At 35.8% G+C, this 19,650-nt stretch overlaps 1 protein-coding gene and 1 pseudogene across 2 annotated transcripts in view; one reads left to right on the top strand and one right to left on the bottom strand.

Annotated features, from left to right (window-relative positions):
• Positions 1-19,650, bottom strand: part of stet (rhomboid serine protease stem cell tumor) — a 349,608-nt gene that overhangs the window by 315,823 nt on the left and 14,135 nt on the right. The gene's annotated exons all lie outside the window — the stretch shown is intronic.
• LOC150105087 (exportin-2-like) overlaps positions 349-19,650 on the top strand; it is a 175,749-nt pseudogene continuing 156,447 nt past the window's right edge.

Raw genomic sequence — 19,650 nt, forward strand, 5'->3', positions numbered from 1 at the left:
AAAATTTATTTTGCATTTCGCAATTAAATGGATATCAGAAGGCTTTCCCCAATGTTTTAATGAAAATATTCCATAAATTTGCATAGACTTGCATATGTGATGTTTATGTAAACACGAATCACTTCAAGATATGCATATTTTAGAAAGATTTTATCCAATACTCTCCAAAATGTTCAATCACCGTTTGTTTTGAATGCACACGAGCTCACGCAAAGATAGAAAGTGGTTGTCCAGACGATAAAGAGTACTGGCAAGTACCGGTTGTAAATAGATCTGTCTATCGAGGATATGGGGGTTGGATGCAACGCTCTGCTTAACAAAGTTTATTGACTATGCTAGCTTTTTGTGATGCATCCTCCATCACTAAAATGTAGCATCACTTACAGTATTGAGGTAGCTGAATATTTGCACGACGATGCTGGGAGTGAGTCAGCCTCCGATAATGTCCCCTGCTTTTGTAACCAGGAGAAAGACTGGCGAGCTTCTGTAGATACATGTGCACAAAAATATTCCTTAATAGGTGTGAAACCTCAGATTCTTCCTCCCAAATTGAATTTCATGTTAAAAGTTATTCACTCCTGTTTAAGCTTAAAGCATAAATGGATGCATTGTACTAACATAACGTTTTCCAAACAAGCAGACTTTTTTCAGCGTGGAGAAATTCAGGTGAGTTTAATAAGTTCCAAATTGAACTTTTCAAGCAAAAATTACATGGATGAATGCCTGATTTCAGACCTGTCATTACGGTAATAATGGGAGCGTTCTGAAATCTTTCCGTTCTGTGATTTTTATTTATTTTTCAGTTTGTGAGCAAGGAAAAACGTCCCCTAGAGGATGGGATAGGAAAAGTAATTAGCCAATGTTCAAACAGTTCATCATCGAGATGTGGGTCCTATAAATTTCCTCCTTTTTATATCTCCTACGCATCTCGATATACACCAGTTCAGTGTCCTCAGAGTGTGTCTTTCTCAATATAATAAAAACCGATTAGTGCTGCTGCTACCTCGTGGAATTTAAGAACATGTGATGCGATGATGCATAATTGGCAATTTGGTATTCCTACATTTTGATTTTAAAAATAGTAATTAATGATTGATTAATAGTTGATTTTAAAAATCATTAATTTTTTGATTTAAAAAATAATTATTATTTGGATAAACGCCTTTTTCTTTCTTAAAGGAATTATGCGAAACCCTTTTTGCCCCTTACTTCGGAAATCGGTAGGTATCCAGCTCTACCTTTAATCACCATTGATAGTTGAGTTCAGACTAACGATGATTTGTAGAGCATCCCTAACTCATTCGGTTTCGACGATGCCCTTTAGTTGGAAAGACTGGATTCAAATCCAGTCTGGGATGCGAACAACCTTTATCAGGGATTTTCAACGGAAGGTGAGTTAGCCGGGCTTATACGGTGGTGAAGCGTTTCTTCTCCTCCAGCAAAACAGACAAAACGGCCATAAGAACACACGCAATTAACAGATATAATACAGTGGCCCTCATACCCTGAGTATCTTCGGCCGTAAATCCAAAATAACCTAGCCTAACCTATGAGTTTGAAGACATCGGCGAGAGCACGGCAGAAGACTTCCGCTATTTTGTGATCCTAAACCCTAACCGGTATTACTGTCTGAAATGGTGAGTTTTTACTGTCAAAAAAAAAAAAAAGACTAAAGATGTCTTACTTGCCTATACCAAAGATCAACGGAACTGACTTTAAAAAAAAAAGGTCTAGAATTCCCTCTAGTCGACGACTAGAATAGAATAGAATAGAATAGATTTTATATAACGGTGTAGCATTACGGAACTAGTAACGTTACCACGAAGCTATGCAAATATTTCTTGCAGTTTGATATACTGTAGTTACTTTTGTTAGCAGAGTAATCGGTTTAAAAATGGCTTTGCTAGCAATATTACATTTCCAGTTTAAAGTCTCCACATGAATAGAGTAGAAGAAATACAACAATATAATCACGCGTCTTTTATTGTATTTCTGCTACTTACCGGGACCATACCGAAAACGAAATTGTATGGTTTTTGTTGGAATTATGGCTTTCGACAAATATCTCGACAAGGAAAAAACTAGTTCCAGAAATGTTTTTATGGAATCAGTATTGCTATTGGCTCCGTATTGCCATCCTCCTTTCAAGGAACTTTTCTTTGTTTATCTTAATTGCACAGATCATATCCCCAAATGCGTTTCTTTCTCCTTGCCCCTCGTAAACCGCTTTCTTTATATTTCCATATTTATTGTACAACTTTGTAGGATTTACAAAGGATGTATACAAAAAGGAGGGAGGGGAAAGAAAACCTGTCTAATAATCAAACGCTACTAGGGGTTTACTCGATTTCGCTTAATCAAATCTGGAAATAACCTTTTTATATGACTGGTGTTAACTCGCCAATTCCAAGCTTTATTGCTTTCAAATGAAAGTTGAATTTTATCTCAGAAAATGCCCGAAACCAGAAAACTTGGATTAATCACCAGTCTTTTGTTACCCTTAACGGATGAAGAATATTTACAAAGGTTTTTCAGTTGAATGTAAGTGTAAGCGTGAGTTTGCCCGGTCTCATACGGAGTTTTGGAGTTTTTCCTCCCGAAAACTTGAATTCATCTCTCTCTCTCTCTCTCTCTCTCTCTCTCTCTCTCTCTCTCTCTCTCTCTTCCTCACAAAACAGACAAAACAGATCTGGGAGATAGGATTAACCATCCTACCCATATCAAAATTAAGTTTATATAAAAAACCAACTTATTTGACGGTGAATATGTAAAAAAGGAAATGGCAAAATAACGGTGTGCGTCAGAAAAACGTGTATCGTATCCGGAATACTTACTGCTGCTATTCTGACAATTGCAATAAACCGCTGGTAGATTTGTAGACGAATGGTGAAGGAAGGCAGGTTCTCTCTGTAAACATTCGGTATCTTTAGCAGATAATTCTAAGGGATACTTTTATTTATAAACTTTGCATGCCAGTGCCACTTTTTGTTTTTCTACAGCTATTAAATATTACATCCCTTTACTTTAGCAAGATGCATCTTGATGATAAAACTGATACCGACATAGATGACACTTTATAGCTGAAAGCATCAGCTAAAGTTAACAGGTGATGGCACTCTGAGTGCTCTCAGAAATTGTAGATTTCATTATCTTTTTTCTGATGAACCACAAATAAAGATCGATATTAGAGTGCTGTTTGCTTCTGAAGAATGAAACAAAAAGCACTTTTAGTTGGAAGGAAACAAACAGCTTCTGTTTTTTCTTTCTAAGAAGTTGGAAAGAGAAGATGATGGGATGTATTAATCCAAGTTCTGCTTAATGAGTCAGCGGATACCAGAAATAATGATGGATCCTTTATGAATATATATTTGGATGGCCGGTATCTAAATGTATATCGCTGGACATTCAACAAATTTTGCAAGCCGCCCATTTGGCTATGAGATGACCATAGGATATGTTTAAACTTGAAAATTTGCTCTCGGGGGGCAATTCTTTTGCTTCGCGATCTATCTACATATAAAATTTTATATAGAAACAAAAAAAGGGGGAGATAACTAGGATAATGAATCGCAGATCTTCGGTAATTAACTCAGTCTTGGCTGATACGTTTAATTATCACACATTTATCTCATAATAACTGTAGGTTCGTTTTTGATGCTGTGAGACATCTACGACCGGAACCGTTTATACATTATTATGTCCAGTAACCGCAAACTATTTTACAAATTGCGGCAAGATATCTGCGGGAAAAATCGTGTACAATCGTCTGGAACAGATGAACTTATAGCCATGGTGTTGCAAAATGTTTGAAAAAGATAACAAAACTTTCACTTGAACATACACAAAAAAAAATGAGATTATTATTTTTCTTTAACTTTCTTGCGTATGCGTTTAACCACTGGAAAAAGAGTTTGTTTGACTTTCGGAAATGACGAGTTATGTTATTATACACGCTCGTTTAGTTTACATTTTTTTTTTATCTGCTGATTAACCTGACATTATTACCTTCGTCATCCTTGCACGAATTTAGGAATTGTAACTCGTTTCAGTCTCTAATAAAGGTACCTCCATTCTAAAAAAAGACTTAATTCGAAAATATCCTGTTTTCCAAACATTCGCAGTTTCAACAATTTTCTTGTGCATCCGTACATGAGAAATTCTGGCATTTTTCGTGGCTTAATGAGTTATTTTTATATCGACTGGTGCAGTCTTCATATCGCACCGTCGCACAAATTGCACACTCTTCGAATAAAAGTTTCTGATAAAGAACATTACGAGGGAGTCATTAAATATCCTTATTATAGCCATTAGCTAAATAACAGTAAGGAAGTCGTTCCATAAATAATGCTGAATATTTTAAGAGCACCTTATTAGAACTTCATGCTTGACTTAGGTATCCCGGATATAGTCAAGACGCTTCGAGTTTACTGCCTGTTCTACCTCTCTGACGAACTGGCAAACCATCATTCAGGATGTTGGAATAAGTAGCTCGACTTTTTTATTTTTATTTTTTTGAATAAGAATAGTCTGTTCTGCATCCAAGAAAATAAGCAATTCGCTGCAATATCTTAGATTGATAAGCTTAGAATACGTTTATAATAAGTAGGCAAAGTATACTTCAAAAATGGAATATTTGAAACTATCGAATATCGAAAAATATATGAAACTTTTTTAACTTAGTGTTAACATTAGTTGCTTAACATTAAGTTTATTCGTTTATTTAATATACGAAATATGCAAATTTTAAAAGAAGGAACTACAAATTTTTAAGAAAAATAAATATCATGCCAGAAGGAGAAGGCAGAGGCACAAAAATAATTCCCAGCTCGTGACTTGAGTTAATGCCTTAAATCCAGTAGAAGGCAGTAAAGTTTAGACATCAGAGGACTGACTGAATCCTCAAGAACAAAATGTCCCTGATGGTTTGATACTCCAACCACTTCTGACAGAAGTGACTAAGTGCCAGGCACAAGAAGTACCATTAACACTGATATTTGTTTCAAGTGTCTAATCCTAAATGCGTTCTGCAAGTTTATTTTAAGAAAGTTCCCCTAGTTCCTTCTCCCAGTCAATATTTATAAAACCAGATTAGGTAGAGGTGGAAAAGTCTGATTACAAACGTCGTCCTTCCAACATACAGAAAATCCCATAAGACCCTTGAGATCTAAAGCGTATAAATAGAAAGAAACGAGTAAAGAAAGTGTCCTGAAATGTCGAATTTGTTCTATTTTGGAAGGAAATTGAATAATTATGATCTAAGCATGAACTTAAAAAATGCCAGAAGTCATTCATCTGTCTTAAATATGTCTTAAACATTTGAAAATATGATCATCCGAAAATAGAAACTTTGCATAAAATTCGCTGCACATATAAGTATGTGCAGCGAATTTTAATAAAGCAATTGCTTTATTAAAATTCGTTTATTAAAAATTGTTTAAAAATTCTTTATTCAAAATTGCTTTTTAATAAAGCAATTTTTGTAATATGTACATTTCCTTATTAATAATAAATTGGTTACTGATTAGGAAAAAAATTAATTATTTTTTCTTATTTTGTATATGCAGACCCCCGCTTAAAATTTTCACCGGCCGCCACTGGTGCTTACTTTAAGTGGGGATCTGCATATACAAAATAAGAAAAAATAATTTTTTTTTCCCTAATCAGTAACCAATTTATTAATAAGTAAATGTGCATATTAGAAAAATTGCTTTATTAAAAATATTTCACCCTCACTACAAACACACACGAATAATAAAAGTTTCGTACACAGAAATAACGCGCGCAAGCATACAATATATCTGTAGCGACACTGCTCAATGAGCAGTGTCGGTTTTCACATTCCGATACTGCGTTAGATCGCAGTGCATTTGTTTCGTGTAACGATAATTGAGAAAATATAATTCTTTTCATATTTTCAACAGTGACACTCGTCATAATTCATCCTTGTATTTATAATAAATAATTATATGTTATTTTTACAGAATAAAATAAGATTTTTATCAAAAATATTTCACCCTCACCACGAACACACATCAATAATAAGTTTCGTATCTTACAGAAGTAACGCACGCAAGCATACAATTTATCTGTAGCGACACTGCTCAGAGAGCAGTGCCGGATTCACTTGTTACATGCAGTGACAAGCAAACGAATATCGGCGAGTCTAGCCGAAACTGACCGAACGTGATAATTCCGACACTTCGTTAGATCTCGGTGCATTTATTTCGTAATCTAAAGCGTTAATCGAACAATTCCAATTATTAACTATTCAATCAATGTCGAAACATAAGCTGTAACCTTTAACGTTGTATTGCATTTATATAATGTTGTAAGCATTGCTATTATTTATAAATACAAACGAAATTTAATTTTTTCGTTTTTTTTTTCCTTGTGGGTGCTGCAGTGTCGCAATGCTTATGTATACGCTGCCACTGGTAAGCATAGCCTTGCTTGATAAACAATAGCACCCGGTTAACAACCATTAGATATCCTTCAATTAAATCAATAAAAGCAGAAATCATCTTTTGCCGTTTAAAACTGTAAAAAAAAAAAAAAAAAAATCTATAATTTTAATGAAAAATGTATCACACCTGCCATATGGTAAGATAAATTGATCTTCAAAATTCCTTTACTTTACTGGAAATTAATTATATTTTTATTGTAAGAGGATCAATAATGAAAAGTTCGTACCTAAGCATGATGAGATAAGAAGAATGGAAATGTTTCTGTATCTCTCTATCTATACAGTATACATATTGTAATCACAATATAATTTAATTTATTCCATTTTTTTTTTTTTCAGGTCGGAAGGCAACTAAGTGAGCTGATATTTTTAAATTGGACAACACCAGCATTCGTGTAATTATTTAATATCCTCAAAAAAGAACCAAAGCTAAACGTCATTAACGAATACAGACATTCGAGGATATCCCGTTCTAAGCAATAATATTGAAGTGGAAAGCAGAATTTCTCGTAACCGTCACTCGCCGATCATCAACTCTCACAACTGACAACCCGGAGGAGGAGGCTACGATTTAGTAATGTCAGAGAGATGATGACCACTAGGAAAAATACCGTGGGAAGCTACGAAGGGGTGGCGTGTCATCTCCACTGTGTAACATTTTTTGACGATGAAAGCTGCTGGTTTATTTGCAGATGGGATCGAAGCACCTCACGGCATCGTTAGAAGTGTGTCGAAAAATAACAGGTGATTATTCCTTTAGTGTAATCCTTTTATACTTAAAATGTATTCACAAATATATTCATCAGACGATCTTAGCTATACTCAGTGCGAGAACTGTGACATTATCATGGATTATCAAAGCATTTTCTTTTCTTTCCAACTCAATCTATTACACGTGCATGTAATTGAAGTCCCGCAACGGATCGATCCATCCAGTAATTATCGCAGTGACATATCTGCGACCTCCTTTTGTTCAACACCCAGCACATAATGACACCATCTAATACACGAAACATTTTATCCGAAATAAACTACAGTACTTTCTATGCTCCGAAACTTTACCGGAATAAACAAAGCTCAAGGCCGCTGCGTGTTCCTAAACAGCACTTTAAAACTCCGTCATCCACACCATTTTGCCCCCTTTCACACTTCGTCCCCCTACTTAGTAGCGACAAGTTGCGTGTGACGTGTGCTTTTGATCAATAAGTACAGCTCATAGACTCCTACACGAGGGACGCGAACGAATAAACCGAGGGAGGGAGAAGTATCCATCGACATATTTTAAACCATATTGGAATTTTTTTTTTTCTTTTTTCTTCTCCACATCATTTTTCGTCCTCTTGAGAAACCTCACTTCTGGTAAAGAGTGCATTTTGCAGTTTTCTTTGCAATAACTACACAAAAATACCATCATCTGTTCGTGCAAGCAACCATGCGTGAACTTCTTATGATATTCCGCTAAAGAAAAACTGTTGTCACTGACCTCCATCACTCCGGACCGACAAATATTTTCAGCATTGTTTGTTCGCAGTAAATATGACGTTGTTCGAACTGGCTACATGCCAGCCGATATACTTCTGACATCTTCCAGCGATAATAATCCAGAAACGACACGATAAATTGAAGATTATATCTATAATGGTCATAGGGAATTTTTAAATTAGACAGGTACAAAAGAAAGAATGAAATTATATGGAAAATTTCGACATAAAGAATGCATAAAATGGAAAAAGAAAAAAAAAAGATGAAAATCAACAATAACGATGCCATAATAATAGAGCCAATCAAAGGCTCTGTTTTCTTCTTATTATTTTTTTACCTAGTTAAGCTGAACATCTGATGACATTTCAAAGAAAATCACTGATAACGAAATAACTTCTTTTTTTGCGTTTATTACACATGTCCTCATACAATATTTCTGTAGCGCCATCGCAAAGATAGACGGTAGCTGCTTGAAAAAAAAAAAAAAATCCATGTTTGATCTCTAGAGCAAATTTTCTGGATTACCAGCTAACATACACTATTAAATGTACTATAAATTATTTCAGTCGTTCGCGGATGGTGGGAATATTATAAAGTTATGTTATACCAGTTTATGTAACTACCTACATCAGTGGCTTAAACTTTAAAGACGCCCTTATGATTTTATCAAAATACAATACAATGACCTTTCTCTCTCTCTCTCTCACACACACACACACGCACGCACTCACGCACGCACACAGATTAACGTTAAATTAAAAATAATTTAACGATAATATCCAAGAGCTCAAACAGCAGCAAAAATATGTTAAAAACAAGTGACAGTAGATTCTAAAGAGACTTCATAGCTCAGTCAGTATAGACGAAGTCTTTTGGTCAGAAAGACCTGGGTTCGATTCCCGTCTGTGACTTTTTCTGGTGTCTTTCGACTAAAGGTGAGTTAGTTGGTCTCATACGGATGTAGGTTTTTTTTTTCAACCGGAAACTCGGGTTGTTCTTTCCCCAGAACAGACAAACCACGTGAACACACATGGATTACAGTCATGAACACGTCCCAGCCATATGCCGGACCTGAGCCCGGATAAAATGGGGGGGGGAAGCAATCGTGAACTACCCTGTAAAAATCTTACCAGGAATACTTTGTAGGCAATGCCTACAAAGTGACCTAGGTTGGAAATGACTGAAAGGGAAAATCAGATCAGACCAGTAGAATCTAAAAGAGTAAATAAAAAAAAAAAAATCACAAAATTAGCAAGAGCTATAAAAATTTGCTTGGTATAGTCTTTATTTTAAGAAACTTTATTTCTTATCTATTTTATACTCATTACTGAACTTTATATTCGAAACGGCAGAATATTTCTACTAAAGTTAAACATGCTGTCAGGTGGTTTTTTGATGTATTATTCTCAGTGGATTACTGTGAATGTAACTTCCTAATCCGTGGCCTCCTCTCATATAAGAGGGTTGCTGCTGAAACCAGGTGGTTTCCCCGTTGCCTTCCTTGCCGTAAGTATATTTTGACTGTAGCCGTGTGTGTTCACCGGACACCGGTTTGCCTGTTTTGAGGGAGGAAAACCCTTCCACCACTGTACGAGACCGGTTAACTCACCTTTAGTCGAAAGAGACCAGATAAATGTTCTTCACGTAATGGACGGGAATCGAACCCATGTTTTTCCCAACCAAAGGGCTTCGTATATACGACTGAGCTACGGAGGCTCGAATGCCACTTACAGTACAAAAAATAGTTTCTGTTTCTAATAACTTTCATACTCTCTCTCTCTCTCTCTCTCTCGTTCTCTCTTATATTTTCTGAGAAAGGTGTCTAGCAGCTAACACCTATTGACATGTCGCACAACGGAGAGAACATCTCTCCTACTACAGCTTTAGACGGTATGAAGAAATAATGTTTTTAACAATTATAATGTTATAATAAACAGTAATGCAATTCATATAAATGCACTTTCTTCTCTGCGATATTAATTGTGGTGGTTAAAAACATAAGAAGTCTCTATATTCCGTACGCATTCTTTTGATTGATTGATTTAATTCTGTTATATTTTATATTATTCTACAGGAACGTTTGTTATATCCTCAGTATACCAGATCCGACCAAAAAGTAGTTTTTTTTTTTCTCGTTTTGATATGGTTGCAATGGAAAAAATCAACTCATGGCGAAACGTAACTCCATAACTTATAAACCGAAACAGTTCATTGTTCCTCGGTCATAAACTTAGATGTTGAGGAATTTGTTCAAACCTTTCAAACTAGAATAACTTGACCTTTTTAAGGAGAAAAAAAAATGGTGAGGGTGCAATGATGGGACTTGGATCTTCCATGTTTCTTTATTTCTTATAACCCAGAAACAAAACACGAAAAGTTTCTTAATTAAAAATTGCAAACAATCAGTTCAGAATTCTACCTTTCAATTTCGAAAAGCTTACGGCAGCGTGTCCGATGTAATAATAATAAAATAAAAAATAAAAATAAGAATTTTACACTGAAGATCACATGCCCTCTCGCATAGCTCTTAAGGCAAATTTTAGCCCTACTATACTGTATATATATTATTTTGTAACAAATGCGCAATGCTTTTTTTTCCCCTAAGTAACTGTCGATACTTACTGCGGTGAATAAATCAAGGGTAATGTGGCAAGTGACTGCTCCAAGCGGGGGGCAAAAATAGCGATAAGATTGATTTGCCTGACAGAAAAGAGAAAGGCAGTGAAATATGAACCAGAACACTTTAGACTTTACTTTATACGCATGATTTCTGAAGAACATAAGCCATCTAATCGGCAGTTTAATGAGAAGAATAAAAAAAAAATAACAAGAAGAAAAATAAAACATTTAATGAGAAAAAATAAAAAAAAGAAAAATCTTTAATGGAAAAAAATAATAATAAAAACCTAATTACCTAATACATATGGTTAAAATGATAACTCTGTAAAACAACTTTCTTTTTTAAAAAAATTATTGTATGAGTTCTAATTTATTCGCTATTTTTGATTAATAGGCTCAGGCACTCTTTTTTTTTTTTTTAATTTCCCCACACACGATAGGTTTTGGAACTTATAGCACAGTAGTGCAGTGAGTGGATATTGAGATTGACAAAAAAAAAAAAAGAAAAAAAAAAGAAAAAGAAATACAGACTCCCCCCCCCCCCCAAATTTTAAGATCATGTCTTCTTCCTTCTTGTACTCGTATACGTAGAATATTTGTTGAAATTGCTCATCGCTATTTTATTTAACCAGCTAATTACAAAACTGTTAAACGATTACGTTTAAATATAAATCAAGAATTTTTGCGAACAATGTTTCTAATTGCATTTCGAAAGTTTAAGAGAAGACTAGAAATTCAGATAGATTTGCATAATTGCATAGCCAAAATAGTACTGTGTTAAATTTTAAATTAATGCCGCTGCAAGAGAAACCAGCCAACAGAAAAGAATTGATTTTTTAATTAACTACTAACTAAGGAAAGCATACCAGTGGGAAATAAATTACTTCGGAAATTGTGGCTAAGGAATTCAGGATTATGCTTGTAATATATCATGTAACACAGCAGTACGAACAGCTCAGAATCTTCGCACATGCGCAGTAGCACCGAAAAACCAAACGAACTTGAGATTCCTCACACAGTTGTTAGCTACTACTGGGTTGAGAGAATGGGTTTAAACCAAAATACGTCATGCATTGATGCCTGAAATAATTCTAGGGATTGGAGGCTGTTACGGTCCCGTACATTTTCCCTTCATTAACATTTTACGGTGATTATATTTAATAATTCAGTACAATACAACAAAAATATGCGATGAATTTTCAGCATCAGAACAAAACAAATTCCGGTATTTTCTATCATATTTTGTTTTTGTTTATATTTATACCTCAAAGGACACAAGTCAGTAGTCAACATTCCTCGAAATTTTAATAAATATAAACTAATGAAATAATCAAATATTATTTACCTAAAAATAGATTTTTTTTTCTGTAGTTTCCACTCACCTAAAAGGTGTTAAACCTGAAGTACCTTAATACCGTGGGTAGGATAAGGATTTCTTCCCATATTTTATTAATTTTTATTTATTTTTGTATTTTTTTATTCATTCGGCCGGTAAAGAAAACCAGTACTGTTCTCTGTTCTTTATAATCTTGTAGTATTATTGCAATGATAATGTTAACAATAAATTTGTGGATGTGTGGAATGCGTTCGATGGGCGAAAGGACGCATATAAGATGGATGGGTTACATTTGAATGGAGTTGGTGTACGGAGGCTTGAAAAGGTGTTGATGAATGATGTGGAAGTGGATGTACAGACTCAGGGAAATTAGATTTATTAAGGGGGGGGGGAGTAGATATGCAGACTTTAGGGAGGCAGTTGAGTGTAGGAATGAGTATATTATGCCCGAGCGAGTACGAAGGACAACAAATCAGAATGGGATAGTTAGTATAACGCATCAAAGTAGGGATGGGACAAATGAACTTCTGCAATTCATGTACACTAATGCCAGGAGTATTAGGAACAAGAAGGAAGAGTTTTTGGCCTTGGTTGGCACTTCCAGGCCACAGGTTGTTGGTATTAGTGAAACATGGCTGACAGAATGACAGTGGGATTGAATGCGACCGGTATAGCGTGTTCAGGAGTGACAGGGTGAATAAAAAGGGGGGGAGGAGTGTTATTGATGATAGCTGATGAGTTGCAGCCAAGGAGTATAGAAGTTGAACTGCAGGATAGAGAAAAGAGCACATTTGAGGCTGTTTGGTGTGAGATAGAATCCAGCAGAACAAAATATACAATTGGGTGCTGCTATAGACCAGGTGATGGAATCGATGGTGGGGATAGTATGCATAGGCAAATAGAAGAAATGTGTGGAAGGAGGGTAATTATTATGGGTGATTTCAATTATGGTAACATTGACTGGAAAGAGGAAAGGGCACATGGGAGGAAGGAATTGGATTTTATGCGGTTATTAAGGGACAGCTATCTGCGACAGCATGTAGCGGAAAATACCAGGGGGAAGAGAGTGCTTGACCTAGTAATTGCAACTGAGAATGTGGCTGTAACGAACATGACCATGTTGCCACCAATTGGTGAGAGTGACCATAAGGTCATGACTTGGGAGGTGGCTAAAGGAGTGGAATTTACATTTAAGACAGGGTACATGTGGAATTACCGGGCTGGTAAGTATAACAAGCTTAGGTGTGTGCTTGGTTCAGTGCCATGGCATGTAAAACTGCAAGGGCTGGATGTTGATAGTGCATGGGAGGTGGTTAAGAAGTGTTTGCAGGAGGCAATGGTTGACTGTATACCAAGAGTCCGAATATAAATCAAGTAGGGGTTAAATGGATGAATAACACTATTAAGCTTGAGCTGCAAAAAAAGAAACAATTGTGGAGGGAATTTAAGGAGAAAGATGACCAGCAGGCGCAGGACCAGTATAAAGCTCAGGCCAGGATGGTAACGAGTGTGGTAAGAAAAGCAAAAGCGGTACGAAAGAAAATTGGCCATGCAGGCTAAAGAGAATCCCAAACAGTTTTTTCGGTATGTTGCAAGTAAAAGGAAAAATGTTCATGGTAGAATGATCTTAAAAAATGCTGAGGCTAGGGAGGTAACCGAATCAGTCGATATAGTGGAATTACTGAGCAAGCACTTTGCAAGAGTATATCATCCAGGTGGTGACATTGCAGGAATGGAAGAACCAACAGCTTATACTGGAATTGTGATGAATGAAGTAGAGGTAACTAGTCTATTACAGAACCTCAATGTCAATACATCTGTGGGATTGGATGGTATACCAGCTCGTGTCGTACGTGAAGCGGCTAAATAATTGTCAGTGCCCTTGACCATTTTGTTTAATTTGAGCCTCGGGTCTGGGTCAGTCCCAAGGGGGTGGAAAGTGGGGAAAATAGTTCCGCTGCATAAAGGTGGTTCCAAGGCTGCTGTTGAAAATTACCGGCCAATCAGCATAACAGGAATCATTATCAAGGTCTTGGAGAAAATAGTCAAGAGGAAAATACAAGATTGGATAGAAGAAAATGGGATACTGTATCGGGGACAGCATGGTTTTGTGAAGGGTAGGTCATGCCTCAGTAACTTGCTCACGTATTATAACACAGTGACGGCTGAACTGGATAAGGGTAATGGGTTTACAGTGATTCTACTGGACCTTGCTAAGGCCTTTGACAGGATACCACATGGAATTCTAATCAGTAAATTGCAGCCTATGGGGATGGATATAGGGTTGGTGAGATGGATAGGGGTGGTTGACAGAGAGATATCAGGGAGTGGTTTATTCAGGAGTAGAGTCCAAAAGACGGCCTGTGACTAGTGGTGTGCCACAAGGATCTGTTCTTGGATCACTGCTGTTTAATTTGTTCATTAATGATATAGGAAAGGATCTGAGAAGAAGTGTTCATTTGTTTGCGGATGATGCAAAGTTGGGTAGGGCAATATTGAATGCAGATGACGTAAAAATTTTGCAAGATGATTTGGATAGATTGGAAGTCTGGGCTAAGGTGAATGGATGTCAATTTAATGTGGCAAAATGTAAGGTTATACATTTTGTGGTGAAAAGATTAGCAGCAGATTACTACATTGGTAGAACTGTACTCGAGGAAATTGATGAGGCACGAGATTTAGGAGTGTTGGTGGATAAGGAGTTGAAGTTTAGGGGGAAGAACATTGCAAAAGTGGCCAAATCAGCTCATCAAATTACTTGGTTGCTGAAGAATACGTTGACAAGCAGAGACAAGCAGGTTATTGTTCCTCTGTATCGAGCCTTGATAAGACCTCATCTCGACTACTGTGCCCAGATTTGGTCACCTAGGTTTCTTCTTGATGGGGAGGAGGTGGAGAGGATCCAGAGGCAATGACCAAGATGATAGCAGGTCTGTGGAATGAACCTTATGAGAACAGGTTGAGGATTTGTGGGTTGCAAAAATTGGTTGATAGGCGGAGGAGGGGAGATATGATTGAGATATTCAAATTACTGAAGGGTTTCTATAAAATGAATTCAGAAGATATTTTTGAGAACAGGGCTGGTTGTGGGAGGACTAGGGGACATCCATGGAAACTGGGCAAAAGTGTGGTTAGTAAAGGTGTTAGAGCTGGGTTCTTTACTTTTAGAGTGGTGAATAAGTGGAATGTGCTCCTAGAGTCTGTGGTGGATGCTGTGACAGTGAATGAGTTTAAGGCGAGGTATGATAGATACTGTATGAATGTCGAATAGTTGTCATGAATATGATTTGGGGCCTCCCTCGATGAGTCTAATGACTCCCTGGAGTTGCCCGTAATAATAATAATAATAATAAGAAGAAGAAGAAGAAGAAGAAGAAGAAATTCATTTATGAAGAATAAATGGATCCAAAACTACTCACACTACTCAAACACTACTTATAATAGTTATTTAGTTATTTTTAATTGTTTTTCCCAATAAAATGGTCTAATTTTATCAAAAAAAAAAACCTCTCATTAACCTGTCTTGAAATTAATAGGAAAAAACATATCGTTAAACTGTGAAAATGACAAAATGAACATTCAATTCTCATTATCCGTTGCGTGTTAGGCTCAGTGGCCTATCACGGACAAAGTAACTTGGCTTATTTTCAAACCTAATTAATGCACCGATAGGGCGGTTAATCCTATCCCATAATCTGCATGTCTGTCAATTGCGTGTGTTCTTCTGGCCGGGTTGTCTGTTTTACGGGATGAAAAACTTGAGAATTGGGAAGTAAAAACCTTTTTACACGAAAGAGTTCTATCGAACGGTGGCAGGTTTCGTAAAAATCTTAAAAGATTTACTCAAATTTATCGCGCGGTTGTGAAAGATCGAACCCTTTTTGACTCATGAAAACAGAGTAGATTTAAAATTTTGTTTCCTTAATTTAGCTGATTTTTTTTATTTTTTTTAAATTTAGCTACTTCAAATGATCCGACCTAAAACTGAAATCACTTGACAAATTTTAATAGATTTCCTAAATACCAAATTTCATTTAAATTCCGTACAGCCATCGCTGAGTTATGACCATTGGTTCGACTCCTTTTACGAATATAAATTATCTAATGTACTTACTACCGCCTCTGGCAATTTGAATTTAGTAGTCTTTTAATCTTTTTATTGAACTCTCTCTCTCACGCTAACCTTTTGACGAATCGAATGTAGCATCGTCACCATTTTCAACTTCTTCAAACACTTTGGATTGACTAATACTTTAGATTTTGGCAAAGTAAAAATAAGGCTATGAGGAGAGAATGCTACATTTACATGTAAATTTAGTTAAACTAAAATAAATACCAGAGAAAGTAAAAACCTCATTGCACATCATTTAGTTGGTTCTAGTCTGATCCTGTTGTCAAATAGTAGTAGTGTCAGGTTTCGAAAGAACGCATCTTTAACCCTGATAAATACGGTGTTATTATATGAAATTTGACAAAATAACAATAAAAAAATAACAATAAAAAATACCAATAAAAAACACACAGTAAAAACCAAATAATAATAATAATAAAACTCTTCCAGCTTAGGAAATATTTGCATTCGCACTGAGGTGCATGTGCGTGTGACAAGCGAAACAGCAATGTGCCAGTGTTTCATCTTACTATTTATGTTGTACGTCTATCGTATAGAGTAGTAACAAGTAGTAACTGCAACTGCATCATAGAACATATAACTTGTTCGTTAATATTTATACTAGTAAGAGCAAGGTGACTACGCAGTTATAGAAAGGACTCTATGTACGGTTGTCCTGGAAACGATATGGATCGCTGAGTGCAGAATTTCTATATGTTCTATGATTAATAAAGAGATATAGCAGATACATATTCTGAATATACGACACAAAAACATAAGAAAAATAATATATATATATATATATATGTATATACAGAATTCAGGGTATGCACTACGAAAAATATAATCATCTAGCATCGCGGATGAGATAAGAATTATATATTAATTAGATAGAATTAGATCTAGGAACCAGAACGTGGTACTATTTAATTAAGGCCTGCGATAAGCAGGGTGATAGCTTTTAATAATTGATTGAATAAAATGAGTAATAGTGCCTGTGTTGTCATGTTGTAGTTTACTAAGGAAGCTTCCATGAGGCTAGGTCTGAAGAAGAAAGCTTACAGGTTCTATTGTATTTACCGAAGAAACTTTTTATACTTCCTTTCAGCAAATTCCAGAAATAGTTGATCTTTATAAGACTTAACTTAACAATAGTAAATAAGACTTTTCTCTAGAATGAAACTCAAATCAGCAAATAGCCTTTTCCAGGAAGCCCCAGAAATTCACTATGCTTCAGATCGATTTCTCAAATTAAAAAAAAAAAAAGGAAAAAAGTTAAGACTAAAAGAGTATTGTCTACCCCTTTGGGGAATGAAAAGGAGAGAATTCATTTATTTATAAAATAAATAATAATTTTATTTGATTTAATAAATATATAATTTGCATTTCAGTTTTATCGAGTTCCTAGCGACTTCCCAGGAAAACCAGAAAGGTCTAAAAGTAGGTTACATAAATTGATACAGCAAATGCCCGTGTGGCCTTGTGATAGCATCTATGATGGTTCGATTGTAATTGCCAAATAGAGAAACTCTTTTATAAGCCTTTTTTTTTTCAGCCAGCTCTCTCGTTATTTAATCTTGTCTTTTTCATCTGTAACTACGGTTTTAATCCTAGAACTCAAAACTTCGAGTCGCTATTTCACATAATATTTATACCAGTTAGGATTAGAAACACAAAATGGCGGAAGCTGTCTGTTGTGCCGTCGTTACCTGACGACAAGTTTACAAATCTCAGTAGAAACGAAAGAACTACTAGTGACGACTTCGGCTGCCCACATGATTTTGAAAAATTATGGCTAAAAAGAGTTTAGAAAACAGGAGGAAGATTTTGAATAATGACAAGAAGCCCATAATCGGTTTTTTTTAAAAAAAAAAAACACGAGATTCGCTTCTCATGATTTTCGATATACATTCTAAACATTATAAAGAGCGTTTCTGGATGGGAATTTTCACGTGTACTAATTAAAATTTAAGAAAATACAGTACCTTATGTTAAAAATGTACTTACCAGATATGAGCCACCATGCATTGTGACGAGATGGAAAAGTGGAAGAGGCATTGTTAATGGGTGGAAAACGGAAGGAGAATGAATGGTCTAATTTTAAGTTCACTATTTCCGAATAAACTTTTTTTTTCATTTTTATTTCTCAGCAGGTATGATATTTTGGAAGTTCGCTATGGCGAACTGTCAAGGCTTTATTTTCTTCATATCTCCATCGATTTCTCCACAAAGCTATTCCTCATTTCTGTACTTCATACTACTCTTTTAACAGATCGATTCTGGAGAATTGTCATTTTTTAATGTCAATATCTATTGCCTATTTCACTTCTTATTTCTTCTTTAGCTTTTCTTCGGAAATTCACTTTTGGGGTTCTAATAATTATTCCGAATCCTTCTTCGTGTCCATTTCGTACTATGTCTTTCTCATTTCCACTGTTTAAATCAGTTGCACTTCAAGTAGAGTAGGAAATACGATTCAGGCAGCGTTTTCGCTCACTGCTAATCTGCCCAAAATAGACATGTCATATCTTTAAGACATGTCATATCATTAAGATTTCTTTACTGAATATTTAGTTTAGATATAAGGCTATTCACCCCTAATAAAGAAGTCTTAATGGTAGAAAGTCTTGAAACACTACAATTCTAATATGGTAACGACATCGTTCTTTGCTTAATTATCTCCAATCAGTTCCACTCTCTTGTTGTCCACATTTCGTTATATATCAGAATCTCCCATACTCCATAATGTCTCTCGAAGATCTTGCTCTGCATTTGCAGGTAGTCTAGAGCGGTTTGTTTTTGAATGTTGCAGTGCAATAAGACCATAACCTAAGCTACTGCTAGCAGCTCAAACGTTGGACTGTTGCGTTGTAAGAAGAAGAATGTTTTTCTTCTTTAACCAACTGCGATGGTGCTGATCTTCATCGAGACAGAACGTGCACTTTCACACTCTTGGATCCGGAAAAACCCTGGTTCGAACCCGTCTAGGACAAGAAACATTTAGAAGAACATTTTCCTCTATGAAAAATTGAGTTTTTGTCATCATAAAACCGGCTGAAGAAGACGCACTTAACATACATAATATAGTTGCCTCATAGCCATAGTTTCTCTGGTGTAATTATAAGCAATAACAGCACAACTTCTTAGATCTTGTGCACTAAAATCGACGAGTTATCACTCATTCAGAAGGCTACAATATTATATGGAAAAGAACTTTCGAGTTTGGAGGCATAAGAAAGCGCCCGGCGTCCAAATTCTTGTCTACAGATCCATAACGGTATTGTAAACATGGAATTCAAAATAGACGTGTCAGTTCGAACACCAAAAGAAACTATAAACCCGATTCAATTCATGGCATTTCCACTGTTCACACATAATATAGCTGCTGAAAACATGAATTAGAGGTTGACTTCATCCAACAATACATTATTTAGCACGCAAACGCTCACCCACCGGTGTTACTTCCCTTAAGTGAGCAATTCAAATTTCAATATTAATTATAACCACTTGAACATATTCAAGTATGTTCGCCGAGTTCTCATTATGTCCACTTTCATTTAAGCAAGTTGTAGCAAAAACGAAAACCGGAGACTATCGCCTTTGCCTACATTAAGTGTCACGTCGTGGAGAGTGTTGTAA

This window comes from Typopeltis vanoorti, chromosome 7 (assembly GCF_054136105.1).
Source record: "Typopeltis vanoorti isolate ZY-2024b chromosome 7, IOZ_Tvanoo_1.0, whole genome shotgun sequence".
Taxonomy (NCBI): Eukaryota; Metazoa; Arthropoda; class Arachnida; order Uropygi; family Thelyphonidae; genus Typopeltis; species Typopeltis vanoorti.